The 24,263-nt window shown below is 44.4% G+C and overlaps 1 protein-coding gene across 2 annotated transcripts in view; it reads left to right on the top strand.

Annotated features, from left to right (window-relative positions):
• Positions 1–9,649: 9,649 nt before the first annotated feature.
• The window catches only part of SYNE3 (spectrin repeat containing nuclear envelope family member 3), a 100,738-nt gene continuing 86,124 nt past the window's right edge, over positions 9,650–24,263 (top strand). For both annotated transcript variants that reach the window (XM_048486345.1, XM_048486342.1), the window contains exon 1: positions 9,650–9,885. The gene's annotated coding sequence lies outside the window, so the exon portion shown is untranslated. The remainder of the gene's footprint in view (positions 9,886–24,263) is intronic.

Raw genomic sequence — 24,263 nt, 5'->3', positions numbered from 1 at the left:
GTCTTCTTCTCCTCACCCATGCGGCGTCCAGCTAGCTCTACATCCAACTCGAATTGTTTGCGCATAATTGGGTCATTGACACTCCTTGTCAGAGAGGGTCATCAAACTCTCAATTGGATATCAGCTGTAGAGGCATTTACTTGAGCTTCTTTGCGGATAAGGTTGCGTGCGGCTCCGCCATGACCTCCCACCCGCGTTGGCTACAATTGGTGAACTGGAGACTCCCTTGCCGTCTTCTGGCCGTGTTTGTGGTTTTCCCTACTCTATGGAAGCCGCTGTAGACGGGACCTTAGCTGCTGTTAGACCTACTACCTGTCCTCTGGATCCGTGCCCGTCTTGGCTGTGTGAAAGCCTGCCGAGGCGGAGCCTCACGACCCCATCTGTTGAAATTATCATCAATAACTCCCCTTGAGCAAGGGGTTTTCCCAGATGGGTTGAAGGAGGCAGTGGTCCACCCACTCTTAAAAAGACCATCATTAGATCCCTAGGGATCTGGCCAATTACCGCCCGTTCCGAGATCTGTGCGTTTCTGGCGAAGGTAATTGAGAGAGTGGTGCTGGAACAGCTTCAAGGCTTCCTGGATGACACATCGGCTTTCGACCCCTTTCAGTCCGGCTTCCGTGCTGCTTGGGCATGGAATGGCGGAGACTGTTCGTTGCTGCGATCACAGGATACACATCCGTTATGCAGCTTGACCAAAGGCGGATGCGAGCTGCTGAGCATTGCTAGATCTTACCGCAGGCGTTTGATGTGAGTCGACCATGACAGCTTTGACCCACCGCCCTGGCTGCCTCTCTGGAGTCACGGGGCACGATCGCTTCAGTGGATTGCCTCGCGTTTCTCGGGGGGTGGACTCAGCAGAGTGAGGTGCAGGGATAGGAGGCCTCCCGGAAGTGCCAGCGGTTGCGGTGTACCCCAGGGGCATTATTATCCCCGCTGTTGTTTAACTTATCTACATGCGACCCCTTTCTCAGCTGAATTACGGAGTTTGGGCTGTCTTGTCATCAGTATGCAGATGACACTCAGCTCATTCTGCCGATGCAGGGGGGAGCGGCCCCCGCCCCTGCAGCTCTACAGCATTGTTTGCAGGCGATTGCTCGTTGGTTGAATTCGCGACAGAGTAGGGTTAAAACTGAATCCATGAAGCGGAGATCCTCTGGCTGGGCCGTGAGGAGCGGTTGGGGATGTTTCAGCCGCCCGGTGTGGGAGGGTCTCATTTGGCACCGACCCCCCTCTCGATGCATAACCCTGGGGGGGGTCCACCTGGATTACGATCTCCTATCAATGGAGATCCAGGTGCGGCCCATATAACTTTCCGGGTTGCCTTTCTTCCACCTTTCCTTAAGCCAGGCCGGCAGTTGGCTGGCCTTCCTCTCCCAGACCGATCCTGGCCACAGTGATCCATGCAGCGGTCATCCTCAGACTAGACTATTGTAACTTCCGCTCTATGCAGCGGGCCTCCCTGCGTCTGATTGGGAGGTTAAAACTGGTCCAAAATGCAGCTTGGCTTAGCGTCTGCTTGCAGAGCGAGGTGCCACCTGGGATCATATCCAGCCGCAGTAACAAGCCAGCTGCACAGTGTGGCTCCCAGTAAGAGTTCGAATCATCTTCAAGGTGTTGGTGCCTGACGCTTTAAGGCCTTCAGCAGGCCTGGGACCGTACCGATATCAGCCAGGACGCAGCTCGCCCCACATGTCCCTATCACGGCCTCTTAGGCTCTCTAGCGGAGGCCAATCTACACTGGTGGTCCCTGGCCCCTGGATGAGTCACGGCTGTAGCCTCCACACGGGCCAGGGCACAACTTTACGGCTCTAGCCCCGGCCTGGTGGAACACTCTCCCACACCAGCTGTCCGGGCCCTGCGGGACCTTACTGAATTCCGCAGGGCCTGTAAAGACGGAGTTGTTCCGCCAGGCCTTTGGAGGATCAGCCCCGTTGATGGTGCCCCGGCCTTTACATCAGTGCCTTTGCCATCTGGGGTTTGCTGATCTTCCCCCTGAAAGAGGGTTTGGAAATGGATCTGTCGGACGCCATTGCGTGTTAGTTTTAATCTTTCTACTAGTTTTTATTTTACTGCTGCTTTTAATGGTTTTAGTTATTTTACTTGTATACGTGCATTTTTATCTGTATATGTGCATTGTATTGTACACCGCCCAGAGCCCTACGGGGATGGGGCGGTATAATAAATTGAAAAAAATAAATAAAATAAATAAATAAATTCTAGCTAGCATCCATACTGAACTCTAGCTGGCGTGATCTACTGTGTCTGTGTGCTGTCAAATCAGAGCTGACTTATGGCGACCCCATTGGGTTTTCAAAGCAAGAGACATCAGAGATGGTTTACTGTTTCCTGCCTCTGCATCACGGTCCTGGTATTCTTTCTCCCACTGATGGACTAACCAGGACCAATCCTGCTTATCTTCTGAGATCTGACGTGATCAGACTAGCCTGCAGCTATCCAGGTCAGGGCTCTGTGGATTATATGCTGTCATAAAACTGTTTCTTGGCATCTTTGAGTGCTGTGAATGAGGCATGATTTTCCTTTCCTCTACCCCAGTGCTACAGGTGAATGTTTCTCTTGTTTACCTAATTTCTACTTTTTCATAATTTGAAGCAATGCTTTTAAACTTTCCTGTTTTAAATGAATCAACGGACTGTAACTCCACTAGCATTCCCTGTACTGAGCAGAAGTTAATAACATAATTTGAGCATTTCTTTTGTTGTTTTTATTTTGAGCACTATAATCTGTGAGTGTGGATTCTTATTTTTAATGTTGCGTGGGCTTAATTGTTACAGGTGATTTCTGGTCCCAGCAATCAAGCCTGGGCTAACAAAGGTTTCAAGAGCAAATCTTCTGCTTAATTAAAAAAAATATCAAAGAAATCACTTGTTTTATTTTAAGCTGATGTTGTGGTTCTAACTAAAGATTACTTTGTGCCAAAGCAACTACCTTGTTTGCTGCCAGCCATTGTTTTGCCATTCCTGTCCATTTTCTTTAATATACTAATCACAGGAAATGCGTCTATTTGGTATGCCCATCCCAAAGAAATCTGCCAATATTTTGCTGGTCTGGCCAGCCATTGAGCGGGAGGTGTAAAATTTGCAGTGGGTAGGTTTCGTCTTGTTTTGGCTTAAAACACAGTCAGAAAACATACAGAAGAAGCTGATGTTTCTTCAAAAGAACAACTTCAAGGAGACATTTGACAAGCACATATACATACATGTATTTTTTTTTCTAAAGATTGTCTTAAAAGAAAATAACAGAAGCAAACACTCTTTGGTCTTGGCCCCTACTACAGACAGCACACTGCGTAAAGTGTCGTCAAGTCACATTGGACTTGGGACAACCCAGTAGGATTTTAAGGCAAGAGACTAACAGAGGTGATTTGCCATTGCCTTCTACTGCATGGTGACCCTGGTATGCCTTGGTGGTCTCCCATCCAAGTACTAACCAGGGCCACCCTGCTTAGCTTCTGAGAGCTGATGACATTGGGCTACCCTGGGCCATCCAGGTCAGGGCAGAGAGCACACTGCTTGCCCATAAAACTGGATTGTTAAGCATGTGTTACATCTCGTTATAACACAGTAAGATGCTGCCAAGAAGCATAAGGGCTTGGACACGAGACACTGTTTAAGGTTCCTTCTTGCACTTGATGCTCAGTGACCTTCTAAGAAGAAACAGGAGTCCAGTGTTCCGCAAAGATGAAAAAATGTCATCTTTTGTGAATCAAAACTCACTTCATCAGAGGCATGGAGTATACATCTTTAGAGTTATAAACCCAGTACACAAGATAAGTGTAAATGACTGCCAAGGTTGTAAATTCCATGTCTCTTATAAAGTCAGCTTTGACTTGCAAAAGCTGATGCAGTTAGATTGTTAACCTTTCATGCGCCGCTGGACTCCTGTTTAATTTTTCTGGTGCAGACTTCCATTGAATCTTCGCGTCTTGCAAAAGAGAACACGCATCTCTATTTGAACAGGGTTTTCCATTCCTATCAGTTTGCAGTCAAAATAAATGTAACCACGGCTACCGAATGCTTCCTTGTAATGCATTGGGGGTGGGGACTACATGCTGGCTTGCAATATGGTGTTTTATTCATGTGTCCTATGCGATGTGTGGCCATGTCCCTATTTAAAGTCCTGACAGCTGTTGTGCGAGATTAAGATTGGCTGATGGGCAGACTCCCAAGAAAAAAGGAGTGGGGGGAGACCCATGGGAAGTCACATTGGGGAGAGTGTCCCTAGGCCTTTGACCAGAGCAAGCCTTGCACGCATAGTGTTGTGGGTCCAGCCCCTGGCATCTCCAGTAAGTAGGAAGCAAGGAAAGCCTGTTCCCTGCTTAAGACTGTAAAGAGTTGCTGCCTGCCACTGGACAGACAGAGAAAAATCAACCATAAAAGGAATATATTTATTCAGTGTGCACCACTCGATGTTTGAAAACAAAGGACCTGAGAAATAGGCTCCACTAAAATAACACTAAGTCTTGCTGAGATTAAAACCGTATCATGTTTGAAAGATTTCTGGTTGATGACACCCCATCTTACAAGAACTATAAAACCTGTAGCAGGCTACATAACACTGCCTTGTTTGTGTGTTGATACTGAAATACAGGAACCATTTTTTAAAATCCATATTAAGCTGCACACAGTACGAAGAAGAGGAGTTTGGATTTCTACCCTGCTTTTCTCAACTGTAAGGCGTTTCAAAGTGGCTTACAAACTCCTTCCTTTCCACTCCACGCAGCAGACACCTTGTGAGGTAAGTGGGGCTGAGAGAGTTCTAAGAGAACCATGACTAGGCCAACAGGCTTCATGTGTAGGAGTGGGGAACAAACCTGGTTCACCAGATTAGAGTCTGCCACTCTTAAGCACTATACCAGTGAACGAGGATCTGGTCAGGCTTCCTAAACATGCTTTATTGTGTACTGTGGGGATGAGACCACTGAGGAAAGCCCAAATGGCTAAAAAAAATTCTGGTCTTTTGTGGTTTATGTAGTTCGTGTTTTGTCAGCTTTCTATGATACATTTTGTGTGTTTTTTTAATCTCAGCAAGACACAGGCCTGCGGTTCTTTTTGGGTGCAAGCACTATTACCATAGGGTGAGGTCACATCACAACATTTATTAGGCAGACTATATTTATGGAATTGTTTGCCGTTGCCTTCCTATGCTGTCTCCACTTTACACCCAGCAAGCCGGTCATTCATTTTACCAACCTCGGAAGAAATGGAAGGTTGAGTCACCCTAAAAGGAGCTGCCTGAAATTGACTTCTATTGGGATTGAACTCGGGTCATGAGCAGATCTTTGACTGCAGGACTGCAGTTTACCACCCTGTGCCGCAGGGCTCCACCGTACTCTTAATGGAGCCTATTTCTCAGACCTGTTGTTTTTAATCACCAATCGGTGCACACTGAATAAACATATTCCTTTTATTTTCCATTTTTGTTGTCTTTAGCTCAACCTGGATAGCTTTAAAAGGGGCTTGGACAGATTTATGGAGGAGAAGTTGATCTATGGCTACCAATCTTGATTCTGCTTGATCTGAGGTTGCAAATACCTTAGCAGACCAGGTGCTTGGGAGCAGCAGCAGCAGAAGGCCATTGCTTTCACAACCTGCATGTGAGCTCCCAAAGGCATCTGGTGGGCCACTGCGAGTAGCAAAGTTCTGGACTAGATGGAGTGTGGTCTGATCCAGCAGACTCTTTCTTATGTTCTCTTAGGTTTCTCTGGTGATTTTTTTGGTCGAGTTTGTTCCCCCTTTTCTTATGTTAGACAAATTGCCCAATTCTGGCAGCTTTGTTACGCTTAAATGTAACTCCCATTCCTTAAGACATGTGAGCTTCAGTTAGCAAAGGCAAGTGGTAAATTATCTTCATAAAGACCACCTTAATAAATGGAATGACTTTTTCCAGGATCCAGCTCATAATGCCAGGCAGTGAGGCCCACCATTTCTGACTTCTTAAGGAGCCAAAAGGTTTTCCAACTGGGTAATACCTACGTTTGAAAGTGCTGGCAAAGCATCTTCTGAGAGATCTTTTTGTGTTGGCAAGGATTCCTTCGGCAGCTGGGGTTAAGCCTACAAGCAGATGGTGTTTTAGCATGAATGGTTTATCTGCAGTAAACTGATAGTAGTATGATATTTTGAGCCTGTGTTTGTAATTTGTTGTCACTCTATCTAAGCCTCTGGAATAGGGTGGACTAACAAATCCAAAGCACTGTTATATCTTCAAGTAAATTGATCAAAGAAGCATATATATGATATATTCCCTGCCATTTCCTTAGAACATCAAACTGATGCCTCAACCCATTAGATCAACAACCCAACCATTAAGGTTGAGGTCTGCCTCTTGTCTTTCCCCGGATAGGCAAGATTCCCTTTTGTCTTGAGAGATTAAAGTACACTCTGCATAACATTGAGGGTTCCTTTTTCCCCTATAAGAAGCCCCCTTTCCTAGTAGCCAGTGTTCAATATCTTTGAACACCTCTCTGTCTGTTGATATTGTCCCAAATGCATTGATCTTTCTTTTACCAGAGCTAAGCGCAGGTCACCCAGCTCTGTCCATCAGACCTTTTTCACTCCAGGATCAGGTGACTATAACCGTTACTCCCCAAATTCCCTTCAGCTATTCAAAACCTATCCCCTCTACACTGCTTAAATCCTAAGTGTGTGTGTGTTCTGTTTTGATTATTGTGTGCTTGTGTACACCTATCATCCATTATTAAAATTGTTAAACGTTATTTTGCTCTGCTGCAGATTTCTTGCAAAAACTGATCCTGGTATACATGGGCAGCAAAGATCTTGCGCTTGCCTGACCTTTTATTAAAGCCATGAGTCTGCTTTCACTAATTTCCCCACTCTAAAAGGGACAGACTCCCACCATTTCTGGTAACAATGGAGTATGATTTTCCTGCATCCCCCCAATCATGGCATAGCAAGATCTCCACAAATCCACTTTTTGGAGCCCAGAAGACCCCTAGGAACAGGATCTAGAGAAGGCATTTTAGGCTGCCATAGGAGGGGAGAAGGCCTGAAATATCATGTTGCATGGGTGGACATCATTGGCCCTTGGAAATATCTGTTCTGGATTAAGCTAGTGATGGCTTGCCCATGAGCCTTTGGGTGCGATGTCAAAAGTGTTTTGGAAGTTCATGTATATGAAAGTTGTTAACCTCCATGTGGGACCTGGAGATCTGAAATTGTAACTGATCTCTTAGATTATAGAAATCAGTTCCCCTGGAGAAAATGACTGCTTTGAGGGGTGAACTCTGTGGCATTATTAACCTGTGGGGGTCCCTCCCCAAATCATGCCCTCTCCCGCTCTACCCCCAAATCTCTGGGATGTCTGTGTGCTTGTTAAAGACCTCTAAAAGTTGGTAAAACAAAACTTCTGTTTACAAAAGCCATGCTGGTTCTTCCTCAGGTAGGCTTATTCCTCCCTGCTGTGAGTGATTCTATCCTTGATTCACTAATTTACCCAGAACAGATGTTGGTTAGCTGGCCTGCAATTTACTGCATCCCTTTGTTGAAACCAGCAGTACATTTACTACCTTATAGTCCTCTGGAAGGGTGTTTGATTTTTTTTTTGCCACAAATTGCATATTTGTCTCCGAAGGCCAATTCTACCCCTTCTGTTATTCACAGAGGTCAGGTCACTTAAAAATCCCTCCTCAGGACTCAGTGGGGTTCTGAGCGCCCGTGTCTGGTATGCCTCTACTTTCTCATTCATACTTCCAGTTTCAGCATTACAGCTCGGCCTCTTATTGGCTCTTCATTGCAGCAACTTACCATGTGGGTAGGGAGTTTCCTGCACATGACCACAAACGTTCAGACAGTTTTGCAGCCACATATTGACGGGAAGTCAGTGTAGTGAAGGGGGTGTTAGAGTGCTGGACAAGTATCTGCAAGGTATGAGTTCGAATTCCCACTCCTTTTGATTAGAAACTGGTCAAGGAATAGGAGTGGGTACAGAGTTGGAGTATATAGATGGGCATGGGAAATACACATGTGGCCCCTTTTCATATAACAATCTGCACAAATAGTCAGAAATGTGAACAAGGGCATAATGTCCAAGCATCATTCCTCTGCAACTTGAACAAATTTGTTAGACAAGGACTCCCACACCACACGCACCATCGGATGTGTCATGAAATAAACATATTTTTATTTCCGCGTTGTCACAAACAGACCGGCCTGGGGCTCATCCCCTGCCAAAGTGTACCAGTCTGTTGCCTCTTCCCCTCTGTCTGGGTGTTACTACTTGGTAACCTGATTCTGTGTTATCCTCTCTTCTTTTTTTATTCATTTTCATTCAAGGAACTCCAACCAGGATACACTTTTCTCCGCTCCCCATTGCATTCTCACAAATGTAAAGTAGCCCCACCCAGTTCAAGGCCCCACAGAACCTTGCTTCCTTTTACTGGCTGAAGGGGTTTATCTTTGGTTTGCTCGAACACGTTTAAAAATCTGGTACTGAATTAATGTTATGTGCCCCTCAGAGGTACGGGAAACCCTAATTTATGTCGTACTGCCGGGGAAGAGCTGGAGATGAGGCAAGAGTTTTCTCTTTGCTGGCTGAACCTGAGCAGAGAGATAGCTGTTTAAATAAGTAATTCAAAGACCAACAGGATTTCCAGGGTATCAGCTTTTGAGAGTCAAAGCTCTCTTCTTTAGATACAGGAAAGAATGGAGATTTCCTGAAGCTTTATGCACTTCCCTCCTGGGAAAAATGTTAGAGATACCTACGGTGAGATAAGGATCCTATATCCCTATTCAGCAATCTACTCTCCCCTTGAAACTTCTCTTCAGGGACTGTCAGTCTTAGATCAGCAACAGAACTAGTTCTACCACTATTTTTTTTTCAAGCTGTCATTTTAATTGTAGATTTGTGTCAGTTTATTCTGTAAAGACTGACCTGTTTGACCGGTGTAGAGAGTGGGAGGGCATTGCTGGCATGTTGGAGGTTGGAAACTGACATCCTGGACATCTCATTGGTCCTTAAGGTGCTGCTGCACTCAGATCTTGCCCTTCTGCTGCAGAACCACAGGACTGCCCCCTCGAAAACCTCTCTTCCAATAAAGCTGGAGGTTTGTTCAAAGGCAGAGAGTGCTGAGATGCAGATAGAAGCCAGAGGTTTTGAAACAGCTGTGTGTCCAAATACCCATGTTGCAGCAATTCAGATAAAGCACGTGGATGGAGGGGGGGAATCACAGTTTGCATGCCTTCCCCTCACTCCTAGCCCCCTTGCCTTGGTACCCGCCCAAAGCCATTCCCTCAAGGCCTGCAAAGGTCCAGCCCTACATATTTCCAAGTGGGCCTTAATCTCTCATGAATTTATTGAAGATTTGGGGGGGGGGGGGGGGGGGAATAGGAAAGGGCATGTCCGGCCGCGGTGGCCCCAATGCCATATTAATTTGGGAGGGAGGATTAAAGGGGAGGAGGCACTACTTTACCGACCCGATCCCCCCCCCCCCCCCAGGACATCTGCGCCACCCGGCTGGCAATTGCATAAGCTGCGTTCTGCTAAGCGGCCCCTGGTTCGCTTACATAACGCGAGCCATTCCCCCCTCCCCTCCCGGTCGTCGCAGAGCTGATAGGGAGGGGAGGGGGGACACGCGCCTCCTTGTCCCCGACGACCCGAAAGCGGAGCGGGGGAGCCCCGCTAGAGGCGCAGCCGGTGCGCGTCCCCAGCCACCCCGAGCCGGGCCCGATTGGACGGCAGGCGGCCTGGGCGATGAGTCAAGCGGATCCGCCGCAGGAGCCGGAGGGCAAAGGGGCGGAGAAGGAGGAGCCTCCGACAACGCCATTGATTCAAACTCGGCAGCGACAGCCCCGGGTCCTGCAGCCCTCCGGTTGCAGCAGCCGCTCGCCTCCCCGCCGCCCGCTTTTGGTGAGTGTCCGCGCGCGCCGGGGACAGCCCGGGCAGCCGGGAGAGCGTCGTCCGCCCCGCGGTCTGGACCGGCCTGGCGTCTGCTGATGACCACCTCGGGGCCCCTTCCCTTCCCTTGCGCGAAACTTTTTCCAGCGCCGGCTCCGTGCGAGGAGAAGAGGAAACGATGCCCTGCCTGCCTGCCTGCCCGCAGCCGCGCCCGTCCCGCAGCGGGACTTTGACAGGGGCCGAGAGGGTGGCGCTGCTCTTTCCTCTCCCTCGGCGGCGGCGCAAAGCAGGATTCCGCACGGCGTATTCATAACGGGTTGCAGTCGTTATAAATGAGCTCGTGGTCCCTTTTGATCACTGGAAAACGAAGTCAGTTGTAACAATTGCAACTCGTTATTATCAGTGGGCTGTCCGGAAGCCACCCGAGGGCGCTCCGTTGCTCGGGAAGAGCCCTCTGCCCGGGCGCGCTTTCTCTTGCGCGCCTGACCCGCAGGACGCGGGCGTCGCTTGAGAACGCGCTCGATGTGGGTCGGGAAGTCGGGGGTGCCCACAACTGGGCGGATTAGGTCACAAAGGGGAAATAAATCACGCGGGGGTCGAGGAGAGAGGCGGGTGGGCCGCGCAGTTGCTTCCACCCGGTAGCGGGTTATTTATAGTCCTTCCAAGAAGGAGGGTCGCTGGTAGTTGTGGAGACGGTGGATTCGCTATCCTGGGCATGCATGCCAAGGGAAGGGCCGGGGGATGACCGCCGGCCAGCCAAGGACCATAGTGTCGATGCAGACTGCTCGACGGCCCTCGCAAACTTGCCCCGACTCTCTGAAACCGACGGGGAGGGTACAGATCGGAATGTAATGGACGCATCTTGCAGAACCGCGCAGTTGAAGTAGGGAAGGAAAAGCAACTCTCGTTCCGACAGCCGCTGTGGGTCAATAGAGATGGGTTCACTCCACTAGCTTTCGAGAGGTGTGCCAAGTGCCGTCGCTGCCGAATTACGGCAACCCAGTCAGGTTTTCAAAGCAAGTGGGTTGTCATTACCTTGAATGCCTTCCTCTGCATCAACGACTCTAGTATTCTGGTGATCTCCCATCCAGTTCTCAACTTTTGATGCGTGCCTGTAATAAACTCCTGTTTCATCTAGGGCCTCTTCCGCACATGCAGAATAATGCACTTTCAATCCACTTTCACAATTGTTTGCAAGTGGATTTTCCTATTTCGCACAGTAAAAATCCAGCTGCAAACTGCATTGAAAGTGCATTGAAAGTGCATTATTCCGCATGGGCAGAAGGGGCCTATGGGAAGCATCTTCCATAAGCATGGGAAGGAGGGGAGCTATCTACAGTTTGGAAACTGGAGCAGTTGGGCCAAGAGTCAGGGGCTGCGTTTCTAGGATTCTATGCAGATGAAATCTGCCCCTGTTTAGCATTTCAAGTTGTGTTGATTGGAAAGGTAAGCTGGGGAGCGCCGTGCAACCTTTGTAGTGTTGCAGAGTATATGGTGGGAACTGCTGAGGGCATCTGTTTGGCGCGTGGAAAATTCCGTGTTCAATCCCCTGCATCTCCAGTTAAGGATTCGGTAGCTAATGATGCAAAATGTGTTTGTTTGAGCCCATGGAGAACCACTGCCTGAGTAGTAGACAGTACTTGATTCCATGACAAGCATATTCATGTGTTCATGTGTGGCGAAGCTGGTTAGAGCTGTAAAATATCTTGTTCCCCACCCCCAACTTTGAAGTAGATTTTTCGGGGGGGGGGGGTGTTCTGCCCGGCAATCCTCCCAGATTGATATGAAGAATGTCTAAAATTCATCCTGGAAGCCACCCATGTGGAGTTTTCTATAACTTCCACTCCTTTCTGCTCATTCATACCCTTTCCCTTTCCCGCATAGGGCCCCTGTGTGCAGAAATGCTGGTGGCCACTGATGATGCATAATGTAAAAATGAGTCTTTACATGATTGTATGATATTCTTTTTCGGTTCGGTGTTCCATCAGTGAGTGCGCTTGGAGGCCTGTGTGCATTGAGAACCTGAACAGAGACAAAAGAGAGGTGAATGGACAAATGGAACTGAAAAGCACAGGAAAAGCAATAGGAAAAATGAGATCATGCCACCATTTGTGCAGCAGCTAGAAGTTATATCGTCTACTCTTAGCACTTTACCACCTTACTCCACTGCATGTGCAAGACATTTATTTGTTTGTTTAAATATTCCTATCCTGCTTTTTCCCTGCTGGAAATCCAAAGCTACTTAACCCCCCCCCCCCACACACACACACACACAGACACCATCATTAAATAAACAACCAACCAACCAACCAACCAACCAGCAACTAAAAGAACATTCAGTATAACTTCATGCCTGTTGTGGGATTCAACTAGGTCAGTTCATCCAGAGCCACAGTTGTTAGCCAAGGGTTAAGAGCCCTTTACCTCTTACCAAAAGATTCACACCTCTGGCTATAAATATGTGCTGTCAAGTGACAGCCGACTTATGAAGACCCCAGCAAGGGGCTTTCAAGGTCTGTGAGACGCAGAGGTGATTTGTTATCACCTTCCTCTGCAGAGTCTTCCTTGGTGGTCCCCCATCACCCTCCCTAGCTTCAGAGATCCGAGGAGCTCACGCTGTACTAGATTTTTTTATTTAAAGTATTTCTACCCCACCTTTCCATAACTATATTCAAGGCAGCTTTCAAAATACAATAGTGCAATAAAACCAATAGCAACCCCCCCCTCAATAAAACTCAATAAAATCATGCCATGCCATAAAAAATCAGTAAAATACATCTATAAAATCTAAAACTGCTTGCTAAAATCTAGATGTCAAAAGCTGTTTGAAATAAACATGACTTCACCTATACCCTTCCGCATCCCCTGCTGGCTGTGTTCAGATTTAGATGATGATGATGATGATGATGATGATGATGATGATGATGATGATGATCATCATCATCATCATCATCATCATCATCATCATCATCATCATCATCGTCCCAGTGGTAATCAGCACGCTGGGCGCCATCCCAAAAACACTAGGGCAGCACTTGAAACATCTTCGAATTGACAAAATTAACATCTGTCAAATTAAGACGGCAGCCCTGCTGGGATCCGCACAAATACTACGCCGATACATTACAACTTCCTAGGCCTCTGGGTGAGGCTCGAATTGTAATGAAGGCCAACAACCAGCTAAAGATCTGGCAGCTGTGAAATCTTCTACAACAACAACAACAACAACAAGCCTTTATTTGGCATAATACAATAAGATCATAACACAATACAAAAACTGTGATAAGGAGTATAGACTTTGATATATAAAAGAGGAAGATAAATGGAAGCTCTATTTTTTGTTGTTGTTGTCGATATTGTTGTTAATGATGCCTCATCAATATAATAATCATTGTTGAAATAACAGGATGTATTCTGAATGCTTAAAGGATCCTATGCAAATAGCACAACCTTATTATGAATGCAATGCAGAAACAGGTCTAAAATTGAGTTTGTTTTACAAGCATTGTGTTGAGATCTTTGCCTTATTGGCCCATTTGACATCTTTGTTAATTAAAAGATATAATCTTTCCAGGCAACGCTTAGAAAAGTAAGAACATGATCCATCCAGGAGTTTTCGTAGCTCCCTGGCCTATCACCAACATTTAAATGTATTCCTGATGCGTTCATTAACATTTTAGATGTCTTGATATGCAGCAGTGAAGAGTTAATGTGCAGAAGGCGTGTTCTCTTCGGTACAATTACAACCTGGCACGTGATGCTTTTTCACAGTAGATGTGTTGTTGGCACACTTCAGGCAGGGAATCCTGCCCACATAGTTTAACTGGCTATTACATAGGCCTGTCTCTGTGAGGAATAAACAGGCTTTCATTCCAGAAAAGGAGGAGCATCTGCTCAAGGAACTGTAAACAGAGCATAGTTTTACATGTGCAAAATGGAATTGTTTGGGATGGCATTTTTTATAAAGGGAACTGGACTGTGGTAAAATGGTGCAGAGGGACAAGGGCGGTAGTTTATGGCACTGTTCCCAGCATGCATTTCTTGTTTTTAATGCATTGTTTTCTAATTTCAGCAAGGCAAGGGGTTTTTTTTTTGCACTTTTATGTCATGTCTTGCTTATTCAAATGTATTGCGCTGTTTCCTAACTTCATAATCCCATTATAGCATGTATTGTATGACTTCTGCTATTCCTGTTGCATTTTTACATTTTGTAATTGGCCTTGAATCCCTGTAAGCAAGGGGGACTGTAAAGTAAATAAATAAACAAAGAGGGTAACAGCACAAACACCATGGTGGGATGCAATCTCCAGAGGTGACAGAGAGATGCTAGTGGTCAGATAATTCTTGTTGTCCTGCGCTGAGAGAACATCTTGAGTTTCTGTCTCTGGCGTGCAGAACTGAAGCAGGGGCAATTTGAGCCTCCATGTAGACACACCTATTTTAATCCTTCAGCTTTTCTGTGTCTTCTTTATTTCTTTGCCCAGTTTACAAACTTGGTGCACAGCCTGACACTCCCAGTACTGGTTGTGGTGGTAGAAAGAGCCGTCAAGTTGCACCCAACCTGTAGCAAACCCATGGGGTCATCAAGACAAGGGATGAGCAGAGGTGGTTTGCCCTTGCCTGCCTCCGAATATCAGCCCCGGACCTCCTTGGCGGCTTTCCATGCAAGCACTCACCAGAGCTGATGCTGTTTAGCTTCCAAGATCTGATGTGACCGGGCTAGCCTGGGCCATCCAGGTTTCTATAAAATACATGTCACAGAATCCAGTTTCATCTCCAGCCTCTTTGTTGTCTTCCTGTTCTCACTTCCTAAAACCATTGATGGGAGCATTCCCTTGCATTATCTGCAAGCTCTTTCTGGTGTGTTTCTCTTTCCCCTTGTTCTGTATTTGGTTTGGGCCATCTGTTCTTCTCTTTTAACCGCTGCCAAGTAAAAAAGTAAATCCTGTGTTGACACAGCCCTGTGTCAGCCTTGCCAGAAGGATTTGACTTAAATTTTGGAGGAGCAATTTTTTTGCCTAGCTGGCCCTGGGCATCATCTGTGAGCCTGGTTGGTCCTGTCTGTTCGGTATAAAGGAAAGCATCAGCCACAAGCATCTGGCCCAGCTCAGTTGTACTACTTGTACTCCTGCCATATAAGCGTATCAGGATGCTGGCCTCACAATTAGTATAGTGAACATTTTCAAAAAGTACTGTTGTTTCTTTGGCACATTATGCATCTTGGCTCCATGCTGTGTTTCTGCTGCAGAGGTGTCCACCACTCAGTCAGCCTGCATAAGTTCCATTTTTTGTACTACCTGGAAAAATGCTATTCTTGTTCCGTTTTGTCGTTGATCGTGTAGTTAGGAAGGTAGATGTGCAAATCACACTTATTGGATGTTTGTTTGATAATTAGACATTCCCCTTCCAATATCTCTATCCCTGAGCCAATCACAAAAGAGCAGAGCAAAACTCTACATACCCAGTGGGAGGAGACTTGCTAGATGTGCAGAAAAGTATATCTTAACCACTAGAAAGGTAAGGAAGGAACCCTACCCTTCCTCCTAATCTCCAATTTATTTCCACTGTAGTAAAATTTTCACTGAGTTAAACCATTGTTTTGTCTTTCCCAGTGCTATGTACCCAGCTAGCAAACGCTGTCTACATTTCAGGAAGAGACACTTTAACTATGCACTGCTAGAACTTTAAAAAAGAAAATGAAGATGCTTAGCTTGAACCTGGGACTTTCTGCATGCAAAGCATGTGCTCTGGCATCTCATTAAACATCTGCATATACATGTGCTCCCTTCCCTAGCACTTGCAACCAAAGCAGGCAACTACACGGCCAAGAAACCGAAGGGAGTGAGAGAGAGGGTGGGGTGCCAGCCAGGTCGCTATTGAATGGCATCACTGGTGAAGGTGCTCAGAAGCCATTCGCATTTGGGCTGATGTTTTATACGCCCATTTGTAAGTTAGGCAACCCACACACATTTTCAAAAGGCATGCTGGTTTTGCCTGGCATTAAGTAATAAACAATATATTGTTGAAGGCTTTCATGGCTGGAATCAATCAGCTTGTGTGGTCGTGGTCTGGTAGTTTTTGCTCCTAATGTTTTGGCCACAACTGTGGCCGGCATCTTCAGAGGCATGTCAGGGTGAGATGTGTTTCCCTCTGTGGCACAGTCTGGAGTGATTATGGGGTGGGGTGTATTTTTTTGTCCATTTTTTCAGGCACATTTGCATGTGTCTGGGTGCAGCTGTGAATGAACAAAATGTATACCCCAACACACAACCGCTCCACTCTGTGTTATGGGGAGAAACACATCTCACCTTGACTTGCCTCAGATGATGCCAGCCATAGATGACGATGACAATGTTTTATTTGTTTGTTTATTATTAAATTTAGTATACCGCCCCATCCCCAAAGGGCTCTGGGCGGTTTACAACAAAACAATGATCATGCAGTAAAACCAACATACAACTTAAATAAATACATTAAAATCTAACCCAATTTTAGGTGGCTCCCTAGAGCCCTTATGCTTTCTATCAGAAGGGGCCAACAAGATACAACAATCGGCTGATGGCATAAAAGAATATTGCAGCAGGGGTACATTTGTGGCCAAAACATTAGCAACAAAAACTAGCTGAAAAACCCACAACAGTCCGAAAAACCCACAATAAAACCCACCACAAAAATAAACAATGTGTTTGTTTTTAAAGGGATCCTCAGTTCTTTGCAGTGGGTTTTGAAGGAGTTTTCAAGACACGGGTGATTAAAATAGACATGAGACCATGCGCTTCCAGGAATCTCCTGATTATTAAGGGTGTAAGCTAATCAGCTGTCTGCGAACACTCTCTCATTTCCTCAGCGACTTGCAACTGAACAGGAAGGCTTATTTTCAGCAAGTCATCAGAAACCTCTGCAGAATAAAATAGGCGGTGTCACAACACAAAAAGCTCCCCCTTACGTATTTAAGCTCTTTCCTTTGCACTGGCCCTTTGCACATGCACCAACTCGACCCACATGACTTCCAGTGAGCTTTCACTTTCCGTGATCTGCCACTTTTGTGCAAAACTTTGCAGAGATGTACATTTCTTCTAGGATTTGCCATAACACAATTTTTGGCGCTCCCCATCCATTATTCTGCCTTTTTTCTCCCTAATTATTAGGACTCCCCCCCCCCCAGTTAAAATCATTAGTTTTCACCACTGCACCCATTCAACCACTAAATAGTGCAAACAGTCCTAATCCCAGTTACTCCTGTTTAAACCCATTGATTTCAATGTATAGAGAAGGGAGTAGGTGTGCAATGGATTGCACTGTTTGCTCATTTCTTTTGGCCCATTTATTGGAGATGGTGATTTTTGCAATTCCGTCTTCAAACTCTTGCCTGGCCCCCTGTTGAGGCCTTTATGAATTTTTAGAATGGTGCCTGGATTAAATTACAGGAATCCAGCTTTTATGGGGTGATTTTGTAGGCAGTGCCCAAGATTTAAGGAAGAGTATCTACATAATTTCAGGAAGTTCTCAAACAGCAATTCTTAAAAAAACAAAAAACCAAGATGAAATGCAGTGTAATAAAAGTGCTAGCTCAGATGCACCTTTTTATCATTCAAGCATTCATTAATTTTATATGAACTCTGGGCATGTATCTGCATAAGCCTTATTTTGAGGATTCCTGACTTTCTAAGAGCTTCTTGGAAGCACAGTGACTTGTTTGAGCAATTGGATTTAGTACAAAGTGATGGTTCAGGGTGCTGTTCAAAGAGTAACTTAATGGCACACCAAGTATGGGATTATGAGCTTCGAATCATGGAGTTGGGAGATACTGTTTCCCAACTCCTCCACAGGAAACCTGCTGCATGACCTTGGGCTAGTCACAATTTTTTCAGAACTCTCTCAGCCCCATCAACCTCACAAGGTGTCTGCTTAGGGGAGAGGAAGGGAGAGAGATTGTAAGCCAGTTTGAGACTCCTTAAAGGTAGAGAAAAGCGGGGTGTAAAAAGCAACTCTTCTCCTCCTCCTCTTCAGACCCTACCTGGAGGGTGGTAAAAGCCTTTCCCTCCTTAATTTTAAACATTCAGCCTGATATTCAAGAGAACTTTCAAGCCAGCATACAGTTTTGTATCACTTGGATGGGTCTTCTTAATACAAGGAATTGCATGGCTTTCGTTATTGGCAAGCGGCATTTTGCATGTGCTCAAGAGCATGCTCTACTTTATTACTTGGGCCCAACCTGTGTATCAGGCTGAGACTCCGATGACAGCCACAGGAGATTACTTTTCAATCCTGCTCCGTGTGGTCCAGCGTGGCTCCTTGGACCAAAAGGCCGTTCTTTCGAACTGACACCCTGATGTGCTTTGTAGAGTTAACGCTGTCCCAAGACTTTTTCATCACAGGCCGTGAAAACAACAAGCAGATGTATCTTATTATGGGCTGTGCTTGACAGGAACGAATTATGACTTTGGACGAGTAAAGCTCTACCCTGCCTGTAGGCCTGGCCCCTTCCTCGCTCACCAAAATCCATCCTGAGACGAAGAAATTTAATTGCATTCCTCCCACAAAGCCAGCAGCTTGCGTACAATGAAGATGACTCACAGGAGAATGGGGCTTCTCGCTTTTGCTGTATTGAGTAGCCCAGCCCTGTTTAATGACAGGAGGAGGCTCAAGTCCAGTATACACAATGGAAGGGTGAGATTTTTTCGGGGGGTGGGGTGGATTTTGCAACCCAGTTTGTTGTGCCTCTACTAACACAGACGCTTGGAAGGATTGGATTGGCTGGGGTTGTACAGAAAGCAATAGTTTGTCTTTAATTACGCTGTAAAGAAAAGGGTGGGGTTTTCTCATGTAACCGCAGGGCAGACCTTTGATCAAAGCCTGCCCAAATGCCTTGCCTTTAATATTGTCAGATTTATGCAGCGATTAAGGGGGTTAAACAAAGGGTGTGTAACATTTGTGTATTATCCAACACTAAGTTGCAAAGCATCCCTTATTTTAAATATTGCTGTGTTTGCAGCTGCCCAACGCAGAGTTCCGTGGGTGAGCCTGCATTACCTGTTTCGACAGCTGGTTCCAGCTTATATGTTAGCCTAGCAACATTCCCCCATCAGAGCTTAGTGGACACCAGATTGCAACCTGGACAATGTGAGTTTAACTTCAAATGTGCCCCAGTTAACCCGAGAAGGGGGGAGCTGCAACTGCTTCTGCCTTCTCTTTCCCAGGTCTGTTCCTCCAACTTTATCCTGCACCTTCAGTCCGTCAGAGATGAAGTCCTGGCTTTCGTGTACGGCTGAAGAAGGCCTGTATTTGAAGACTCACAGATACTCACATGGGTCTTCACACCCAGGGCCAGGTTTTGTGGTAGGTGCAGAAAGAAAACAGATATTCCATTCAGGGAATATTCACTCTTCCTGCGTGGCACCCCACTCACAGTGTCTGGTGTTGGGTTAGATACTAATATTCATCACCATAATTCATATTTAGCAGAATAATGCAAGGAACGCAAACAGAGCCTGCACACTGTGAGTGAGATTTTATAAAATGTTCTTTACTAAATAATACTAAATAGGAAAGGAATACATAAGTAGAAAAATAATAACTTTTCCAACCAAGGAGCAGCAGTGGCGTAGGAGGTTAAGAGCTTGTGTATCGAATCTGGAGGAACCGGGTTTGATTCGAAGCTCTGCCGCCTGTGGAGGCTTATCTGGGGAATTCAGATTAGCCTGTACACTCCCACACACGCCAGCTGGGTGACCTTGGGCTAGTCACAGCTTCTTGGAGCTCTCTCAGCCCCACCTACCTCACAGGGTGTTTGTTGTGAGGGGGGAAGGGCAAGGAGATTGTAAGCCCCTTTGAGTCTCCTGCAGGAGAGAAAGGGGGGATATAAATCCAAACTCTTCTTCTCTTCTTCTTCTTCAAGCTGCCTTTTAACTAATCATAAGCCACCTCAAGTCTTTTAACTTTTAACTACTGCTACAGCCACTGTATTAACTACATTGTGACTAGTGTAAGAGATCAGAAGTAAAAGTGACTAGGGAAACATAGAGCAATTGGCCTTTTATCCAAAGCTCCCCCTGTTTCTATGTACCCACTGATACACAGTTGTCAAACAAGCATTATACTAATTATGCAAAAAACACCTACATTGTAGAAAAAATCCTACGTTCAAAACCCCATTTGTTACAAGGTAATTTGACTGACCTGGTTACAGCAAACAAACAGCAAGTTAACTCTTTTCATGTCTGAGGGGGCTGGCTGGCACCTGCAAAATCCAACATCTGGAGGGGAACATTGATTGCATGCAGGTGGATCTACTCAGCAACTAGGGTTTGCTGCTTGGCATTGCAGGTTGTAACTCTTGCAAGTTGATCCATTGGCAGTCTGGCCGATTCTCACCTTTCCTTACAAGAAGGTACAGGCAAAAGAGATACTCTTTTATTCAATGAATAATTAAACTGGGGAACTCATTGACAGTGGACAAAGTGATAGCCATACGCATAAAAAGCTTTAAAAGATAAATTCATGGAGGAGAGAGCCATCAATAACTATTATACTCTGTCCCACAAAAAGATGTTAGTAGATAATATATTCCTCCACCACAGAATTCTACATGTCGGAACTTCTTTGTTCTAAAATGCTGTGCCTGGGTCCTAGTACCTATCTAGCCCTGCTTCCCCCTTCTATTTGAAAGTTTGATTATGGTTGTTCAATGAACTACAAATGCTCTTGTATCAAAGTACCATGTTCAGTAATGCCCAAAATAATGGTTTTGACGAACGTTAGTATGGTCAGTTGAAGTGCAGTGGTTGAGAACATTATGTCGGGTTTCCGGTGCGACTTCCGGGAGGGCGAGACGCTCGGTTGCGAGCGCCACTTTCAAGAACTCAGCTGCAAAAGTAAAAAAACGGCAAGTTTGCTTACTATTAATATCCCAGGGAGTTGATTACAAAAGAACCCTTACAGGAGGACCTCCGGCTGTGTTCCAAGAATTTGAGAGGCGGCAGGAGCACCAGGCAAAACTGCCAGCGGCTGTGAACGGCCAGGGAGTGGCTTAAAGGCACCCGACTGGGGGTGAGTGGCGAGACGCTTCGTTGATTCCTCGGGAGGGCGAGGAGGCGGACCCCAAGAAGAGGGAAGGTGTTGGGGTGCCTCTGCATACCAACTTAGAGGGGCCAAGTCGGAAGGCAGCCACCTCCATAACCAGAGACGGGCGCCAGGAGAGATCCGGCGGCGAACTTGAGTGAGGGCAGCGGTCTCGGCAGCAGGGGAAGGCGGAGAAAGCCCAGCTGAGTTACAGAGCCAGTAGGCAGTGCTTTACCCGGATCGCATTTTGAAAATTTAAATTATGTAAACTATATGAATGGTTAATGATCTTTTCAAGCCAGTACATACCAAGGAATTATTGAGAGTATAGACCACAGTGGCACAGCAATAACTTTAGAAATCCTACGGTGCCCCAAAGACCATTTCCTATTAAGACATAAATTCTCATCCAGTCTTTCTGATTTGTGACTGTGGATTTTAAGGGATATGACGCCCAGGAAACAAAATCGTGCACAAGCAGCACATGTGAATCAAGGACAGTCGAACACACCGGACAAAATTAATATGACGGACGTCTGGGCAAAATTGGAACAAATAAGCCGGAAACAAGCGTCAGAGACAAAATAATCATGTAAAAAAAAACTGGAGGAGGTTGGTGAACATAAAAACAAGAAATAAAAAATATCGGCATGCTGGAACAAGGAGTGAATCAAAATTAAAGAAGACTTGGAAACAAATGGACAAGAGATTGGAACAAGTGGAGAAAATGGGGGAATTTAGATGTTGAAAGAGAAGCACAAGAAATGGACAATTTAAAATGGGAAATTAGAAGCTTAAAAAAAGAACGGTTTTAAAGGTTTAGAAAAATCCCTGAACAAAGAAAATGAGAAGTTAGTTAATGGATAAGATGACAGAAATAGTGGCAGAATTTGTAGGAAATCTCTCCCCAAGAGGTGGAATATATGAGCTAGATGAGGCTTTTAGAATCAACTCTAAGATTGCCAAGGAAAGAAATCTGCCACGTGATATTCTAGTAGGTTTCACTAGAAAATCATTCAGGAATGAAATTTTACACAGACACTATGAAAAAGCTTTACAGGTGGGGAGAGAAATTATTATAATGAAGGAAGTGCCATCAAAATACTGAATATGAGGAAGAGAGCTTTGCAGATTTAACTTTAAGTTTGAGAAATAAAAATATATACTATAAATGGGAGATTCCAATTGGAGTGTCATTTCAGTTTAAAGGAACCAGAAGATCTATTTGGAACAAAATGGAAGCAGTAGATTTTCTGAAAAAATTTAAAAAAGAATTAAAGTAATTTGGGTATAGTATATGAGTACAATAACAGAAGGAAATAATTCCCCAACAATAGAATTTAGAGAATGAACTTGAAGGTAGAGATGTGAATGAATTATTAACTAAAAATTACTAACTGATATATGAATTACTAACTAAAAAGGGTATTATTTATGAAGATGTTCTGTCTTTTCTTTTCTATCTCTTTCCATATATGGCATGGTAATAATTCTGGCTTGTTAAGATGTGAAGTTATAACATCTCTTGGTATAGTGAAGTAGTAACTATTTGGAGTATTTTATTTTGATTTTTGATTATAAGCTCTAATTATTTTAATTATTAAATAAAATGAATAAGATAAAGTGCATAACGTGGAATATTAACGGGATGAATAATCCCATTAAAAGGAAAAAGGTTTATAATTTTCTGGAAAGACAAAAAGCACAAGTAATTTGCCTCCAAGAAACACATATAGTTGAAAAAGACTGTAACTTCTTAAAGAATGATAAATTAGGCATGAACTTTGTAGCTGCCAGAGAAAAAGGGAAAAAATCAGGAATTGTACTGTATATAGATAAAAGCTTAGGACCGAATATGTGGTATAAAGATAAAGAGGGCCGTATTATTATGGTTGAGGTGACAATAAATGAGGTAAAAGTATTGTTGGTGGGGATTTATGCACCAAATACTGGGAAACAAGAATTCTATGATAAATTATTTAAAAAAATATTAGAAATAACAGATAATTATGAGGATTTAATGATAATGGGTGATCTGAATGGCTTTGTTAACCAGGATCTGGATAAGAAATATGGAGAAAAATGGATTGATAAGGACAGGGGAAAGTTACCAGAAGCTTTTTTTGAAGGAGTGAAATATTTCAATCTGGTGGTTGCATGGAGATTTAAGAATCAGAAGGAAAAGGAGTTTACTTACTATTCTCCAAAATACAAAACGTGGTCTAGATTAGACATGATTTGGTTATCAACAAATATTTTAATGTGGTGCGATAAGTCGGAAATTCAAATCAATACAATATCAGATCATAATCCAATGATGGTGGAAGTGGATCGGAGAAATCCGACTAAAGAAAGAAACTGGAGATTAGATAATTATTTATTACTAGATGATGCTGTAGTCTCAGATTGTAGAGATAAATGGAAAGAATTTTTTGAATTTAATACAAAAAATTATGAGAACTGGAACGTAATATGGGATGCTTTTAAAGCCTATGCTAGGGGCACACTCATTGAAATAAAAGCGAGAAAGAAAAAAAACAAGAAGGCTAGGTTAGAAGAACTGGAGAAAGTTCTAAACAGCAAAGAGAAGGATTTAGTAAAAGATAACAAAAATAAAAAACTGCAGGAAGAAGTATATCTCATTAGGCACCAATATGAGACAGCGTTACTAGAAGAAGTAAATAAGGGTATCTTAGATACCAAAAGGTTCTGGTTTAAACATGCAAATAAACCAAATAAATGGTTAGCTTGGAAATTAAAACAAAGAAAGCTGGGGAATGTCATACAAGAAATAAAAGTTAATGGACAGAAAACCAGAGATAAAGAAAAGATAAAACAAGAATTTAAAAATTTCTATACAAAATTATATAAGAAAAAAGAAAGTATTCAGGAAATTAACGTAATAAATAATGAGAAATTAAAGAATTACAAATGGGATAAGATAGATGATGATTTTAAAAATCAATTAAATAAGGATATTTCAAAAGAAGAAATTATGGCAGCAATTAAAAAATTAAAATTAAATAAAACACCAGGCCCAGACGGCATCTCGAATTTGTTCTATAAAAAATTCTTGGAAGACATTATAGAAATATTAGTTATTGTATACAACAATATTGCCAAACAGGGTGTGCCCGAGTCATGGAGAATGGCGAACATTACTTTAATCCCGAAGGAAGGAAAAGACAAATCAGAGACAATGAACTATAGGCCAATATCTCTCCTAAACTCTGATTACAAGATCTTCACCTCAATTTTGGCAAACAGATTAAAATATGTTCTTTTGAAAACAATCTCCCCAGACCAAACCGGATTCTTACCAACCAGGC

This window comes from Sphaerodactylus townsendi, linkage group LG02 (assembly GCF_021028975.2).
Source record: "Sphaerodactylus townsendi isolate TG3544 linkage group LG02, MPM_Stown_v2.3, whole genome shotgun sequence".
In the NCBI taxonomy this organism is placed as follows: domain Eukaryota; kingdom Metazoa; phylum Chordata; class Lepidosauria; order Squamata; family Sphaerodactylidae; genus Sphaerodactylus; species Sphaerodactylus townsendi.
The sequence above is the reverse complement of the archived record's forward strand: the minus strand, read 5'-3'. Positions and strand labels throughout refer to the sequence as shown.